Here is a 16,486-nt window from a genome sequence, read left to right on the forward strand (position 1 = left end):
GTCTCTTCAGGTATCTCGACTCTGATGTCATCTTGGCGAGCAGTTTTTCAACGTTCCCAATGCCCATGCCCCCCTCCCCCAAAGCTGTGGTTCGAAGCAGTGCCCCAACTCAGGTACATCCGATGATTTGTAATGCTTTAGCATGACTACCTTATTTCTGTATTCAATTCCCCGATTTACAAGCCCAAGTAAACACAAAGGCCGTCTTAATTATCTTATGAGTGTGCCCTGAAAAGTGCAAAGATTTATGGATATTGCCTCCATGTTCCTTTGTTTTTGCATCACACCCAAACGCAAAAATAGTACCCTTGGATTATACCAGCCTCACCCTGATGGTTCTGCCAAAGAGCCGCACTTCACACTTATTCGCATTAAATTCATATCTCTTTTTGCAATGATGTGGAGATGCCGGCGTTGGACTGGGGTAAACACAGTAAGAAGTCTCACAACACCAGGTTATAAATAAACAAATAAATAATGCAATAAACCTGTTGGACTTTAACCTGGAATAGTGAGACTTCTTACTCTTTTGGCAATGCCAGCATGCATTTCAACGTTTTAATCAACTTATAAAAACATAGAAATGTATAAAACTGTAGCAGGAATAGGCCATTCGACCCTTCCAGCCTGCTCCGCCATTCATTGTCATGGCTGATCATCCAACTCAATAGCCTGATTCGGCATTGCCCCCATATCCTCTAATCCCCGTCACCCCAATAACTCCTTCTTGAAAACATACAATGTCTTGGCCTCAAGAGCTTTCTGTGATAGCGAACTCCATAGGCTTACTGCTCCTGTGAAGAAATGTCACTTCGTCTCAGACATAAAAGGTCTACCCTATGTCCTTAACCAATGACCCCTGGTTCTGGACACCCCCACCACCGGGAACATCCTTCCTGCATCCTTCGACCATCAGGGTTTGGGTATGTGATTCCTTCCCCACACGCCCTCACCTCCCACTGTCCCAGTACCACAGGTTCTTTTTCCTATTCTCTCTGGAAAATTATATGCTTTACATTTATATCGCCTATCCTTATTTTTCAGTCTAAAATGTATCACTTCTCAATTGCCTGCATTACACCGCATCTGCACATTTCATCATACACCAGTATGTCCATCTGTTACTATCCTGCTCAGCATGTGTTGCCATGCTTTGAATCATCTGCAACTTTGGAAATGTCAATCCTTAGAAATGGGTCCCGATCATTTTTACACACCAGGAAAAGCAATGACACTAAAACCGAATGCTTGGGGAGGTCATTGCATACATCCCTCCAGCCAGACCGAAATTTCTCTGCCTCCTATCTCTGAGACGATTACATTCCAATGTTATCACCGTCCCTATAGCACCGATTTTCAGAATCGACCTGCTATGTTGTGCTTTATTACCTGCATTTGAACATTCATATATGCATGTAGCATATGTTGCATTACCTCGACTTTAACTTCACGAAGTAACACAAATGGTACATCGGATACAATTTGCCTTCAAGAAAGACATGATATCTTTTCCTCGGTAACTGTTGCTTCTTCGCGGGGCGTTATTTCAGTGTTGGCAATGTCTTTCGTAGTTTTCACACTATGACCGTTAAACTTGTTCGCTCCTGGTGGCGTCTGAAAACCTGTTATGAATTCTACTCTAAATTGCACTGGTAGTGATTTTGCATTCTTTCCCAGTTCTCTCGCAAAAATCCACTCAATTCCGGAGCATCTTATTTCAGAGTTGCCTAAATTCTCTCGATACAGCGTCAGTCCAGAATAAGTGGAACAAATTGGTTGATTCGAATGAGCTCATTCACGTTTTCTTCTAATATAAACGTGTTAAATAAAATATTGAGGCAGTAAAACATCTCAAAGTAGAAATTCTTATGGATGAATAGGAAAGATTGATCAATAACTTCTAAAGTTTCCGATTGTCATTTGATACGTTTTATTACAAAACAAGAACTAAACAAGTTAAATATTAATATTTCATCTACATCCACAGTTAAAGACAGCATGAAGGTTTGGATTGGCAATTTGTAACGAACTGCGGAAGGCCACTTTGAGATGGGTAACATTGAACCTAAATTTATCTGAAATGTCAACGTGTGGCAATGGACAAGCTGATCCTGAATTGGGATCGGAATAGGAGGTTATGTTCAGGACATCTTGAAGGTTAACAAAAGTAAAAAAAAGGAGTTACGTCACTTCAAGAAGTATTTCCTTTCGTCAACACTGTACAGTCTAGAAAAGAAAAGGATTCTGTTTTTAGATTAAATCAATGGACCTTCTGATTTGCATATATACACAGACAATCTTAGAATCATAGAATCTCTACAGTGCAGATAGAGGCCATTCGCCCCATCCAGTCTGCCTCAACCACAATTCCACCCAGGCCCTATTCCCGTAACCCCACATAGTAGTGAATGTATTCAAGAGGCGGCTAGATATAGCATTTGGGTGAATGGATCAAAGGTTCTGGGGAGAAAGCAGGATTGGGCTACTGAGTTAGATGATCAGCCATGATCGTGATAATGGTGGAGCAGGCTCGATGGGCAAAATGGCCTCCTCCTGCTCCTATCTTCTATGTTTCTATGCTTAAAATCTGTCTAACAGCCTTGGAATAGACTTGCATTGAAAGAAGTTCAAAGAATGTTTGCTAGCTTTATTCCTGGGAAGAAAGTGTAACCTTGTGAGGAAGGGTTGAGTAGGTTGGGTCTAGAAGGCTCATTGGAGAATGAGAGAGAAGAAGCCTGCTGTCTGGGGAAGATAACTCCAAAGATTATTACCATATGAAATAAGAAATTTAAATGTGAGAACCCGCATTTGTAATCTGTGTCCCCCTAGTTCTAGGCTCCCCCCTCGAGGGGTAACATTCTCCCAGCATCGATCCTGTCAAATCCCCTTGGGGTTTTATAATTTACAATAAGATCGCCTCTCATTCTTCTAAACTCCAATGAGCCTTCCAGACCCAACCTACTCAACCCTTCCTCACAAGGTAACACTTTCTTCCCAGAAATAAAGCTAGCAAACATTCTTTGAACTTCTTTCAATGCAAGTCTATTCCTCCTTAGGTACTGAGACCAATCTGAGCACAGTCCTTCAGGTGCGGTCTCACAAATTCCTTTTGTATTGTTGCAAAACGTCCTTACTTTTATACTCCATACCACTTGCAAGATATGGCAACAATCTATTTGTCCTGCTAATTTCTTGATGTAAACTTGCATGCTAACTTTTTATGATTCTTATGTGCTCGGACACCCAAATCCCTCAGTAGCATACTGTCTCACCACTTGGCTTCCCGCCAAACCAGAAAACCTCACAACTTCCCATAGATTCCATTGTCAAATTTGTGCCCACTTACCGAACCAATCTTTATCATTTTGCGCACTCATTGTATCATATTCAAAAGTTTCTTTGCTATGACTTAATTGTCCATAAATTTGGCTATAATACACCGAGTCCCTTCATTGAAGTCATTAATATAGATTGTAAATAGTTAGGCATTCATCCCTGCGGCACTTTTATCATAGAATCATACAGTGCAGAATGAGGCGATTCGACCTACCGAGTCTGCACCGACCACAATCCCACCCAGACCCTATCCCATAGCCCTAGCTAATCCCCCTGGCACCAAGGGGCAATTTAGCATGGCCAATCCACGGAACCCGCACATCCTTGGTTTGGAGGAGGAAACCAGAGCAACCGGAGGAAATCCACATGGAGAATGTGCAAACTCCACATAGACAGTGAGCCAATCTGGGAATCGAACCCGGATCGCTGGTGCTGTGAGGCAGCAGTGCTAACCACTGTGCCACCGTGCTGCCCCATATTACAGTTACAGTTTACTCATTACAGTTTGTCAAGCTGAAAGTGTCTTGACCCTTTGACTCCTGTGAGTTGGCCAATCCTCTATCCAAGATAACTTCCTTGTTTAGTTAGCGATATCTGCCAGCTATTACCAATTGTCGTCCTCATGAGCCCATTGAACATTTACCTTCTGCTCAATGTTTGCCACTGCGAAAATGAAATGATCACTGAACCATTAATGATTTAAATTACATGATTTTATTTACAACTATTTTCATCAATTTCCATGTTCCACAGCCTAAAACTCTATTGCATGGTAGCACAGTGGTTAGCACTGCTGCTTCATCAGCGCTAGGGACCCAGGTTTGAATCCCCGGCTTGGGTCACTGTCTGTGTGGAGTTTGCATATTCTCCCCGTGTCTGCGTGGGTTTCCTCCGGGTGCTCTGGTTTCCTCCCACATTCTGAAAGACGTGCTGGTTAGGTACATGGTGCCGGACTGTGGCGACTAGGGGAATTTCACAGCGACTTCATTGCAGTGTTAATGTAAGCCTTAGTTGTGACTAATAAATAAACCTTACTTTAAACTTTTAATTCAGTCAAAGATGTGAATATTGTATGTTTAAAGTTTCTTCACATTATGGCTTGAAAATCATTGGTAAATATCCCTGTGCATTATTTTTCCTATTTTAAATCGTGGGGGAATAACCATAATGGCAGGCTAGATGTCTGGATTACTGTATCAATTAATTGATTAATCTGATGGATTTATTTTCGATTAGGTTGGATTAGTTGTGTCCTAAACCAGAGTTTAGCACATGCTAGTCGTGATTGTTTTCTTCATAAACTGGATATGAATGTTCTCACTTTTGATGGGTACTCTGAAGATATGCACAATTATTGAGGATTTTCCAAGTTGGAAATGGAATAGATAAAGACCAACATACCAGGGTTGAGAGTGTCTATCACATATCTCCACACTCTGTACTGGGTGGGTCCTTGAAATTCTCCCAGAGTCAGGCTGCCTTCTGCTAATTTTGGCTGATAATCTTCTTCACCACTAATGTAAATATGAAACATTTAACAGTGGAAAATAAAATGAACAATTCAATTTGCAACTGTTAGGTCTTTTTTGCAAGCCTTCCATACCTGCGCGTCTCGTCCATGTTCGCCTGAAACAGACAAGAACACAAATGTTAACACACAGCAGGCAGCCGTGCACCGCACATAAACTAGACAGCGTGATGCCACTGAATGTCTCGGGTGAGTCACAGGAGAGTTGTGGTAGGGATTCTTGCAAACAAGCACAGGGGCAGCAAGAAACAGGAACAAGTGCTGGAGTAAACCAAAGATCGTGGGCGGCACTGTGGCACAGTGATGTGGAGATGCCGGTGTTGCACTGGGATGGACACACTAAGAAGTCGCACAACACCAGGTGAAATTCCAGCAGGTTTCTTTGGAATCATGAACTGAGTCACCTGATGAAGGAGCAGCACTCTGAAAGCTCGTGACTCCAAATAAACCAGTGGGACTTTAACCTGGTGTTGTGAGACTTCTTACTGTGGCACAGTGGTTAGCATTGCTGGTTCAAAACCCGGCTTGGATCACTGTCTGTGCGGAGTCTGCACGTTCTCCCCATGTCTCTGTGGCTTTCCTTCGGGTGCTCCAGTTTCCTCCCACAGTCTGAGAGACGTGCTGGTTAGGTGCATTGGCCGTGTCAAATTTGCCCTCAGTGTACCCGAACAGGAGCCAGAGTGTGGCGAGTAGGGAATTTTCACAGTAGCTTCATTACAGTGTTAAGGTAAGCCTACATGTGACACTAATAAATACACTTAAAACCCAAGAGAACTGAAGATGCCACAAGGAAGAGCTGTAAAGACATTAAAAACGCCTGGGATTGTACAAACATAGGGACAAGAGGACCATTCAGCCAGTGACCATTCGATCAAATTGAGCGCTAACTGCAAATGCAGAAAACCAAAGCATCGGGGAAGAAATTGTTCCAAAACTAGAGAACATCGTCAGGACCAAAATGGAGTCAGGAAAATGCATGAATATTCTGGATGTAGGAAAGTGGTTAGTGAAGAATCCAGGTATGTTGATGTGCTGTTAACCTGGAGATGGACCTATGGGCATAAATGACAAAGGATATTGGATGCGCAGGGAGGGCTAAATGATAAAAGGACTCTGAAAGCTCCCATGCAAGGGATAGTCTGGAAAATCAAGCCACTTTTCATAGAATCTTGACAGTGCCATTCAGCCCATCAAGTCTGCACCGACCACAATCCCATCCGCATGCCATCCCCATAGTCCCTCATATTTACCCTGCTAATCCCCCTCACCCGCACATCTTTGGACTGTGGGAGGAAACCGGAGCACCCGGAGGAAATCCACACAGACACAGGGAGAACGTGCAAACTCCACACAGACAGTGAACGGAAGCCGGAATCGAACCCAGGTCCCTGGTGCTGTGAGGCAGCAGTGTTAATCACTTTGCCACCCCATTTCTTTGTTGTATTTGCGCTCGCAGTGAAAAAGAAATGTTTGCAAGCTAAATCCCAAGACTTCAGTTCCCAAATGAACATAATCATGGGACTTGGATAAGTATATGTTTTCGGCCTTGTGACTTCGAAAAAAATGAGATAACCAAATAGTAACTGCAGACTGTTCGAGAACATTGAAGCATTTAAATTGGACAGGAGCGAGAAGGCGGTGAGGAAACGTGACCTCAAATTACATTGCTTCAATGTGGAAACACAGACAACAGGACGTTGATATACAAGGTGCACATAACATGAATAAAGGGAACCCAGGGTGGAGAGGGATAGGAACATCTACAGTACAGTATATATCTGATTGATAAATCAATTAGAGATAAGCAATCATAAAACACAAGACTACTATGCTACCAGTGAACCACAGAGTTATAAGAATACTGTAAACATTTCTGACTGTACTAAATGGTCACGAGAAACAGGGACATCTTTTCCCGCCTGTCCCAACATGCAGTTAATCCGTGGCTAATTTGAACCTGAGGGCTCTGCATCGTTTGATGCTGTCAACTAACTTAGATCTATTTATCTCAGCCTTGCAAGTCCATAGCATCCCTACAGTGCAAAAGGAGGCCATTCAGTCCATCGAGTCTGTACTCTCTGAAAGAATATCATAAATAGGCCTATTCCTTCACCCTATCCCCATAGCCCCGCGCAGTCACCATGGCTAATCTATCTAACCTACACATCCCTGAAAAGTAAGGGGCAATTTACATGGCTAATCCACCTAATTTACACATGCTTGGAGAATAAGAGGCAATTTAGCAGGCCAATCCACCTAAACCTATATTTAGACTGTTAGGTGTTAGATTAATCTTTGGATTGTTGGTGTTATGTTAATTCCTCCTTTCTTCGTGTCTTTTGTGGGAAAGCATACTGGATTTCCATGACCGTTTGTGTGAATACATTCTAAAAAAAATCAGGATAAGTGGATAGAAAATATGTTATGTGGTCCTACATTTCAAGCACATCCATGCAATCATAGAATCCCTACAGTGCAGAAGGAGGCCATTCGGCCCATAGAGTCTGCACTGACCACAATCCAACCCAGGCCTTATCCCCATAACCCAATCCCCATAACCCAACCTGAGCTAGTCCCCCTGGCATCAAGGGACAATTCAGCATGGTAATCCACCTAATCCGCACATCTTTGGACTGTGGGAAGAAACCGGAGCACCCGGAGGAAACCCACACAGACACGGGGAGAACATGCAATTCCACACAGGCCAAGCCGGGAATCAAATCCAGGTCCCTGGCACTGTGAGGCAGCAGGGCTAACCACTGTGCCACCATGTTCATTCTGTGAGTGCTATAAAGTTGAATGACTGTATCTATAAACGGTTATATTGGAAAAAGAAGGAGGCACTTTCACTGTAAGCAGAGATGAGAGGGGAGTGAGGAAGCAGGTTATGACTGGGAATTGAGTTCAACAATTGTATATCATAGCCTCTGTCCTCATTTTGTTCCATTTGTCTGTGCTTGCTGGCATCTTCCATCATTTCTCTCTTATTCCCTTTACTTTGTGTTGGACACACCAGTTGCTTCCTTAATGATCCCATTAGCACTGCCTTTGAACCCTAGGATCCCTAAAGTGCAGAAGGAGGCCATTGAGCCCATCGAGTCTGCACTGATTCTCAGAAGGAACATCTTACCCATCCCTGCCCTACCCCCTTCCCCTCCCCATCCCTGTAGCTCCATGCATTTTACCTGGCTAATATACCTGCCTACATATCTTTGGACACCATGGGGCAATTTAGAATTGCTAATGTATCTAACCTACACATATTTGGACTCCAATTTAGCATGGCTAACTCACTTAACTTACACAGCTTTGCACACTAAGGGGCAATTTAGCAAAGCCAATCCACTTAGCCTGCACATCTCTGGACTTAGGAGGAAACCGAGCACCTGGAGGAAACACATGCAGACACAGGAAGAACATACAAACACCACAAACACCACACAGGCAGTCACCCAAGGTCGGAATCGAATTCGGGTCCCTAGCGTTAGGAGGCAGTAGTGCCTTGCACTATGACACCTTTATCTCATTTTATCCCTCCTGCCCTCCCACCTCAGCACAGTCTTGCTCTTTTCCCCACCCTCCCTTTCCACGTGCTGAAAGTCTATCACACTTCAATGTCTTTTAGCATCCCCAGACCGGATGAAAGGTCTCAGAACTGAAATCTGAACTCGTGTCCTTTTCTGCCCAAAGATGCTGCCAGACCTGCTGAACACTGATATCGATATCTGCTTTGGTTTCACGTTTCCAGCATCTGCAGTGTTTTACATTTGCGTTCGGGTTCGGTCAATTTCTCCTGCATCATTTAAGTGGGTGGTAGTTCTGAGTCTCGTCTGCTATATGTCAGGCATGACAACTTCATGGCCCATTGCATTAGCGAAGCTAGTGGAAGAGTATCTTTGCTTGATAGTGGCGAGTGATTGATAAGGCCGGGAGCGGAATTAACAGGAAGCCTTGGTGCATGCTCTTTGAGATCATCTACGATTGCGAAATACGTAAGTTTATTTATTCGTCACAAGTAGGCATACATTCACATTGCAATGAAGTTACTGTGAAAAACCCCCAGTCGCCACACTCCGGCGCCTGTTTGGGCACAACTGAGGGAGAATTTAGCATGACCAGTGTACCTAACCTGCACATCTTTGAACTGTGGGAGGAAACCGGAGCACCCGGAGGAAATCCACGCAGACACGGGGAGAAACTCCACACAGACAGTGACCCAAGCCGGGAATCGAACCCGGGTCCCTGGCGCTGTGAGGCAGCAGTGTTAACCACGTGCAACAACGGATGCTATTTCACCCCCCCCCCCACTTCCTTCCTTATACAAACATAAATTCAACGAGAGAAGACTTCATATGACAGAGTTCGCCAATTTACCATGAGTAAAGTCACTCCGTCATCCATGTTCAGCTGCATCTCGATGTCCGATACCTTTTGCTGAGTGTCTTGCGAGTTGCCTTGGATTTCGCGGAGATTCGTTTCCATTCGGCCCAAAATGTCGTCCTTTTCCGCATTCAGGTCGTTGACCAGCTTCCGCTCCTTTTCGTCCAGCAGGGTGCGCAGTTTGGAAAATTCGTAGTCGAAGAGGGTCTGCAATTTATTCGACTGTTCCTGCAGGAGATAAGAGGAGAGGGGGTGAGTTGGGGAGGGGGTGGGGGAGTTGGGGAGGGGGGTGGGGGAGTTGGGGAGGGGGGTGGGGGAGTTGGGGAGGGGGGTGGGGGAGTTGGGGAGGGAGGGGGGAGTTGGGGAGGGGGGGAGTTGGGGAGGGGGGGAGTTGGGGAGGGGGGTGGGGGAGTTGGGGAGGGAGGGGGGAGTTGGGGAGGGGGGGAGTTGGGGAGGGGGGTGGGGGAGTTGGGGAGGGGGGTGGGGGAGTTGGGGAGGGGGGTGGGGGAGTTGGGGAGGGAGGGGGGAGTTGCGGAGGGGGGGGAGTTGGGGAGGGGGGAGTTGGGGAGGGGGGAGTTGGGGAGGGGGAGTTGGGGAGGGGGGAGTTGGGGGTAGAGTTGGGGGTGGAATTGGGGGGGGTAGAGTTAAGGGGGGAGTTGGGGCGAGTTGGGGCGAGTTGGGGGGGAGTTGGGGTGGGTGTTGAGGGGGGAGTTGGGGTGGGTGTTGAGGGGGGGAGTTGAATGGAGGAAATTGGGGGGAGTTGGGGTGGGTGTTGGGGGGGAAGTTGGGGGGGAGTTGAATGGGGGGAGTTGGGGGAAGTTGGGGGGGTGTTGGGGTGGGTGTTGAGGGGGGGAGTTGGGGGGGGAGTTGGGGTGGGTGTTGAGGGGGGGGAGTTGGGGGGGAGTTGAATGGGGGGAGTTGGGGGGAAGTTGGGGGGGAGTTGGGGGGGGGGGGAGTTGGGGGGAGGGGAGACAGAGAGGAAAACGGCTTGTTAAAGGGAGGGACAGAAACTATCCCGGGTCACAAGGGACATGTTGAATCAACGCTTCTGCGAATGCACAGGAATAATTGAGACAACTGGATCTGGGGATGGGTCACACACTCCACCCCGACTGGTGATACAACTCCGCTCTGAGAAATTACCTTGATTTCAGAGATGCTTTCTTGTTGCTTCAGTTCGAAATCTTGGTAAGAGGTTTTCCTTTGCTTCAGAGAAAATACCATCGTGTTGATTTTTTCCTGAAATGGAAATTCAAAGTTGGGGATAAAGTTCGTTCAAGACACCGCGGTCTTTAAGAATCCGCCACGCAGTCTTGTTGCTCGCTTACCCTGTACATGTCTACAGCCTCGTTCAGCAGCATGAAGTTATGAGCCGTGTGGCTTTTCCCGTCCCGCCGGTCCAGGCAATTGACGCAGATCAATTTCCGCTCGGTCTCACAAAACAGCTTCACCTCCTCGTCCTGGTGTTCCTCGCAAAAGGGGCGAGCGCTTTTCTTCCCCTTCTTATCCTCCTGAACGTTGGTGACTTGCACGGCGAGGTCTCCCCCAGGCTCCTTAAGCCTTCTTCGGCCCGTGGCCAGCTTGCATTTCGGACAGATGACCTGCCCGTCACTTTCGCGGTACGGCGCCGCGCACTCCCGGCAGAAGGCGTGCCCGCAATCCAGCGGCACCGCGTCGGTAACGATCTTACCGCAGATGTGGCAATCCAAATCGCCTTTCCGACTCGGACTCGCGTACTGGGAAGTCATGATCCAAACTGTGTTGTCTCTCAGTGGCCGCTCTGCTATCAACAGTAAAGAACTGCGAAGGAAGGGATTGGGGCTTTGTTATCAGTGCGGGTGTATGTCTTCTGCGCATGTGGGACCTCAGGTCGCTGGCTGCCTTTCAGCAAACTGGCTCCTTCTGTTCTATCTTCTGTTCTTCCCATATATGGACTGCCAGTAAACGATTCCTGCCACAACTCCAAGGCGGCCAGTGACATCCCTGGTAAGTGCCCGCTGTAATGGATCTTAAACACAAAGACGTTGAATATCTGCTTAGGGGACGATCCATCTTCATTCAATAGTATCCCTCCCTAGCTCGTACCCCCTCCAGAATGGGCGAGTGGGAAAATCTGACTGTCAGAAAGAATATTTGGCCCATTTCAGAGATAAAATAAACACAGTTCAGAGAGCTTGGGAAAGGAGGGCCCGGTCTGAGCGGGAGATTTGGTGGGAATTTGGGAAAATCCAGAAAAACGGTCTTTTGTATTATTATTCATTTGTGAGTCCTGGGCATCGCTGGCTGGCCAGCATTTATTACCCATCCGTAGTTGCCCTTCAGAGGTGGCGGTGAGCTGCCTTCTTGAATCGCAGCAGTTCCCGTGCAGTGGTTTGACCCACAATGCTGTTAGGGAGGGAATTCCAGGATTTTGACCCAGTGTCTGGGAGGGAAAGGCAATATGGTCAGGATGGTAAGTGGTTGGAAGTGAACTTACAGGTGATGGTGTTCCCATGTATCTGCTGCCCTTGTCTTTCTAGATGGAAGTGGTCGTGGATTTAGGAGGTGCTGTCTTAAAGAGCTTTGGTGAATTGATGCAGTACATCTTGTGGATATCCTTTAGGCGTGCGTCTTACACCTTGTAGCCGTCTGCGCTGCCTTTCCCAATTCTGAAAAACGTCTGATGGAATTTGGGGAAGGGATAGGAGGGAGTCCCTGGGTTATTCACCAATCTTCCCCAAAGTGGGCCTCAGGGATGTATAACAAGTCCCTCTATTGCCACCCCTGTTTCTCTGCTTCTTCTTGTAGCTTCCCCATATGCCCACAGACCCCTCGAAAGGCAGCGTAAAAATCAGTTTCCAGGCCTGTTGCTCCATCGCCAAGGTTTCTGCCCATACCTCCCACCAGTCATGCTGGGAGACCGGGCAGAAATTAAGAAACAATTAGTTCACTGGGATGTTTAATCGAGATTGTAACAGCGGTGTGGTAAGTGGATGGTTTCAGCTAGTTTTTCATTATTCGTTGTTACTTATTGTGGGCGTCGCTGGGTGGGCCAACATTTATTGCACATCTCTCATTACCCTTGAGAAGGTGATGGACAGCCACCTTGTTGAAACAACAGTCCATGTGGTGTAGGTAAACTCACAGTGCTCTTAAGAAGGGAATGTTAAGATTTTTCACCTCGTGGCAGCGAAGGAACGACGATATATTTCCAAGTCGGGATGGTGCGTGGTTTGGAGGGAAACTTTCAAGTGGTGGTGTTCCCATGCGTCTGCCGTCCTTGTCCTTCCAGGAGGTAGAGGCCACCCGTTTGGAAGATGCCATCGAAGGAGCCTTGGTGAGTTGCTGCAGTGCACCTTGTACATGATGCACACTGCTGCCACTGTGCGTAGGTGGGTGGATGGGATACCAATCAAGCAGTCTCTATTTCCTGGATAATGTGGAGGCAAGTGGAGTGTACTCCATCACACTCTTGACTAGTAACTTGCAGATGGCTTTGGAGAGTCAGGAGGTGGCTTACTCTCTGCAAAATTCCCAAGCTCTGACCTGCTCTTGTAACCACAGTGTTTTTTGGCTGGTCCAGTTCAGTTTCTGGTCAATAGAAACTCCCAGGTAATGCCATTAAATGTCACGGGGAAAATGTTAGATACTCTTTTGTTGGAGATGCTCATTGTCTGCCACTTGTGTGGTATTTGTGCGAGTGTTACTTGACACGAATCAGGTCAAGCCAGAATATTGTCCAGGCTGCATATGAACACGGCTGGGATATGTTTGTGAAATATTTGCATGAATACATGCAGTAAATAAATTATACTGAAAATCCGCCATGATATAATAGAACAATCTCCAATTCTGTCCCTACAAGAAAGACACTGCTTCCTTCTATCATTTGACACATCTGCTTACATTATGTTCGCTCATTATTCAGGACTAGTTTAGAGGTTATCTGGAGAAATGTTATTGTCATTTGACTCTTTAATAAATGAAGCATTCCCAAGCTGGAGCTATCATTGAACCACCAGTTCATAGAATCCCGACAGTAGAGAAGGAGGCCATCCGGCCCATTGAATCTGTATCGACCACAATCCCATCCAGGCCCCATTCCTGTAACCCCACACATTTACCCTGCTAATCCCCTGACACTAGGGTCAATTTAGCCTGGCCAATCAACCTAACCCGCACATCTTTGGACTATGGGAGAAAACTGGAGCACCCAGAGGAAACCCACGCAGACACGGGGACAACGTGCAAGCTCCACACATACAGTCACCCGAGGCCAGAATTGAACCTGGGACCCTGGCGCTGTAAGGCAGCAGTGCTAACCTCTGTGCCACCATGCCACCCTCATTGGGAGACACATTCAGTGTCATTTGAACTGTCCTAGGGACCTTCACTCTGTAATGCTTACCTTCTGTCCACCTGTTTTTGTTCGAAAAAAATCAAGCATCATTTCAGATGGATGTTATTGACAGAACAGTTATTGTTGAATGAAAATAAATGCTATTTGATTGAAAATGAATGCTATTTATTATTTCGACCACGTTTTCAATATAATTGCAGGAGTGTATCTCTTTCAGTGAATCAATGCCTTTTCCCTGTCAGCTGAAATTTGCGGAGGTGGAATGAGAGCGGGGTTAGCGGGTGGCTCAGGGGACGGGGGACGGGGGGGGGAGGGGCGGAGGGAGGTGGGAGGACGGTGGGGGGGGGGGGGAGGGTGTGGGAGGCGATAGTTTCCATTGTGCGGTGGGTGGGTTCATGCACTCGCTACATCGGAATGTACTCCCTACCCGCACCACCCACACCACCCCCACCCCCCAAAAGCGCTTCAAACCCTCCCCCACTTCCGACATCCACAACATCCCGTGTCCCAAACCCACCCTTCCCCCGCCGCCCCACCTCCCCTCCGCCATCCCCCATCCCCACCGACACACGCACACAGACACACACACACACACACACACATTGCCTTCACAAATTTTGGAAGTCAAACATTAACTTGCCATCAGTTTCAAAGCGTCCTTGTGGATTTCTAAGTAACAATCTCTGCAACAGAGTTTCAATGTCACACACACGTTCTGTTATAACAAACACTCAGTTACTTCGAGGCAGTGCTGACCTTGCTGACTGCATCAGCCGGGTCGAAACGCGTTTCCGGAGATTGCTCTCTTTTGAAGCAACAATGTAACATGTCTCTGCTGCAGCGACCAAGAATCATGCAAGGGATGAATGAGACCATTCAACCCATCGAAACTATGACGGCTCTTCCAAAGGGTAATCCAATTAGTCCGGATCCCCACCTACCACCCGCACTCCCAACGCTCTTTTCCCATAGGTTCATCTTTTTCCCCCTACAAATATTGTATCAAGTCTCTTTTGAAAGTTATTATTGAATCTGCCACCACCGTCCGTTTAAGTAGTGTTTTCCAGATGATATCAAAAGGCAGTGTCAAATGTATTTTCCTCGACTTTTTTAATTTGTTTATTGAATGTGAGCGTCCCTGGCAACAGCAGCATTTATTGCCCATCCCGAGTTGCCCTTGAGAAGGTGGTGGTGAGTTCTGCAGTCCTTGAGGTGTAGGTACACCCACAGTGCTCTTAGGGAGGGTTTTTCAGGATTTTGATCCCGCGACAATGAAGGAACGGCCAATATATTTCCAAGTCAGGATGGTGAGTGACTTGGAAGGGGAGTTCCAATTGGTAACCTCTGTCCTTTTGCTTATTCCTGAGTCCTCCGGTTACCTGCCCGCATTTATTGTACCAGAAACCTTCATAATTTTCTATCATACGTCCTCTATTAAAAGTCCTAAATACGCATTCCCCAGCTTGTCTTGTTACAGAACTGGCGTCTTGGAGCATCCTTTCAAACTGTCATGTTAATCATAAAGTATTGGAAAGACTCCAGTTATGAAGTTAAAAATCTTCTTTTCCTGGCTTCATTCCCTGTGCAGCGATTGGTAGTTGGTTCAATCGCTAAAATAGCAAAGCATGCAAACTACCTTGAAAAACACGTTGAAAAAAAACCCCACTGGTTGACTAATGTCCTTTGGAGATGAAACTCTTACCTGGTCTGGCGTACATATGACTCTGAATCCACAGTAATGTGGTTGACTCTTAGCTGCCCTCTGAAATGGCCTAGCAAGCCATTCAATTCAAGGGCAATGGGGGACGCAAAACTGCCGTGAAACCAGATTCCCAGTACAGATTAAAAATAAATCTGATTGAACTAGTTTGATGTTGCTGGACCATTCTTAAGACAGTAATGAGAAAATATTAGCCAATACAGTCTCAGATGCTTGGTCTGGTCCATGGGACTCGGGACCAAGTCCATTCTTTTCCATCCCCATGGCCTCCAGGGTACGAATTTCCACCCACAGTAATGATGGCGATACAAGTTTCCAGGGTTTCCAATTCTTGGATCATTGGGACCTCTTCTGGGGCAGGTGGGACCTGTACAAGAGAGACGGGTTACACCTAAACTACAAGGGGACCAATATACTTGCAGGGAGATTTGCTAGTGTTATTGGGGAGCGTTTAAACTAGATTTGCAGCGGGGTGGGAACCAGAGTGCCAGAGCAGATAGTGGAGCAGGGGTAAAAAGACAGGTTAGTTCAAGCAACATCACAAATGGAAGGGTAGAGTGTGGTGGAAATAATTTTTTGAGGTGTGTCTATTTCAATGCCAGGAGTATTGTGGGGAAGGCAGATGAGCTGAAGGCGTGGATAGACACGTGGAAATATGACATTATAGCCATTAGTGAAACTTGGCTACAGGAGGGGCAGGACTGGCAGCTCAATGTTCCAGGGTTCCAATGTTTCAGGCGGGATAGAGGCAGAGGGATAAAAGGTGGGGGGGTGGCATTGTTGGTCAGGGAAAATGTTACAGCGGTACTCAGGCAGGATAGATTAGGGAGCTTGTCTACAGAGGCCCTATGGGTGGAGCTGAGAAACAGGAAAGGTATGACCACATTAATGGGCTTGTATTATAGACCACCCAATAGTCAGCGAGAACTTGAGGAGCAAATCAGCGGAGAGATAGCTGACAACTGCAAGAAACACAAAGTTGTGATAGTAGGGGATTTTAATTTTCCACATATAGATTGGGACTCGCATACTGTTAAAGGTTTAGACGGGGTAGAGTTTGCAAAATGTGTTCAGGAAAATTTTCTACATCAGTATATAGAGGTACCAACTAGAGAGGATGCGATATTGGATCTCCTATTGGGAAATGAGTTAGGGCAGGTGATGGATGTGAGTGTGAGGGAAC

The 16,486-nt window shown here is 46.6% G+C and overlaps 1 long non-coding RNA gene across 1 annotated transcript; it reads right to left on the bottom strand.

Moving 5' to 3' along the window:
• Positions 1-4,743: 4,743 nt before the first annotated feature.
• LOC144496816 (uncharacterized) lies at positions 4,744-9,339 on the bottom strand. Its single transcript, XR_013498434.1, has 3 exons — positions 9,239-9,339; positions 4,940-4,962; positions 4,744-4,850 (listed from the first exon to the last, which is right to left on the bottom strand). It is a non-coding gene; the product is annotated as an uncharacterized LOC144496816 (long non-coding RNA).
• Positions 9,340-16,486: the final 7,147 nt, after the last annotated feature.

This window comes from Mustelus asterias, chromosome 8, assembly GCF_964213995.1.
Source record: "Mustelus asterias chromosome 8, sMusAst1.hap1.1, whole genome shotgun sequence".
Lineage (NCBI taxonomy): Eukaryota > Metazoa > Chordata > Chondrichthyes > Carcharhiniformes > Triakidae > Mustelus > Mustelus asterias.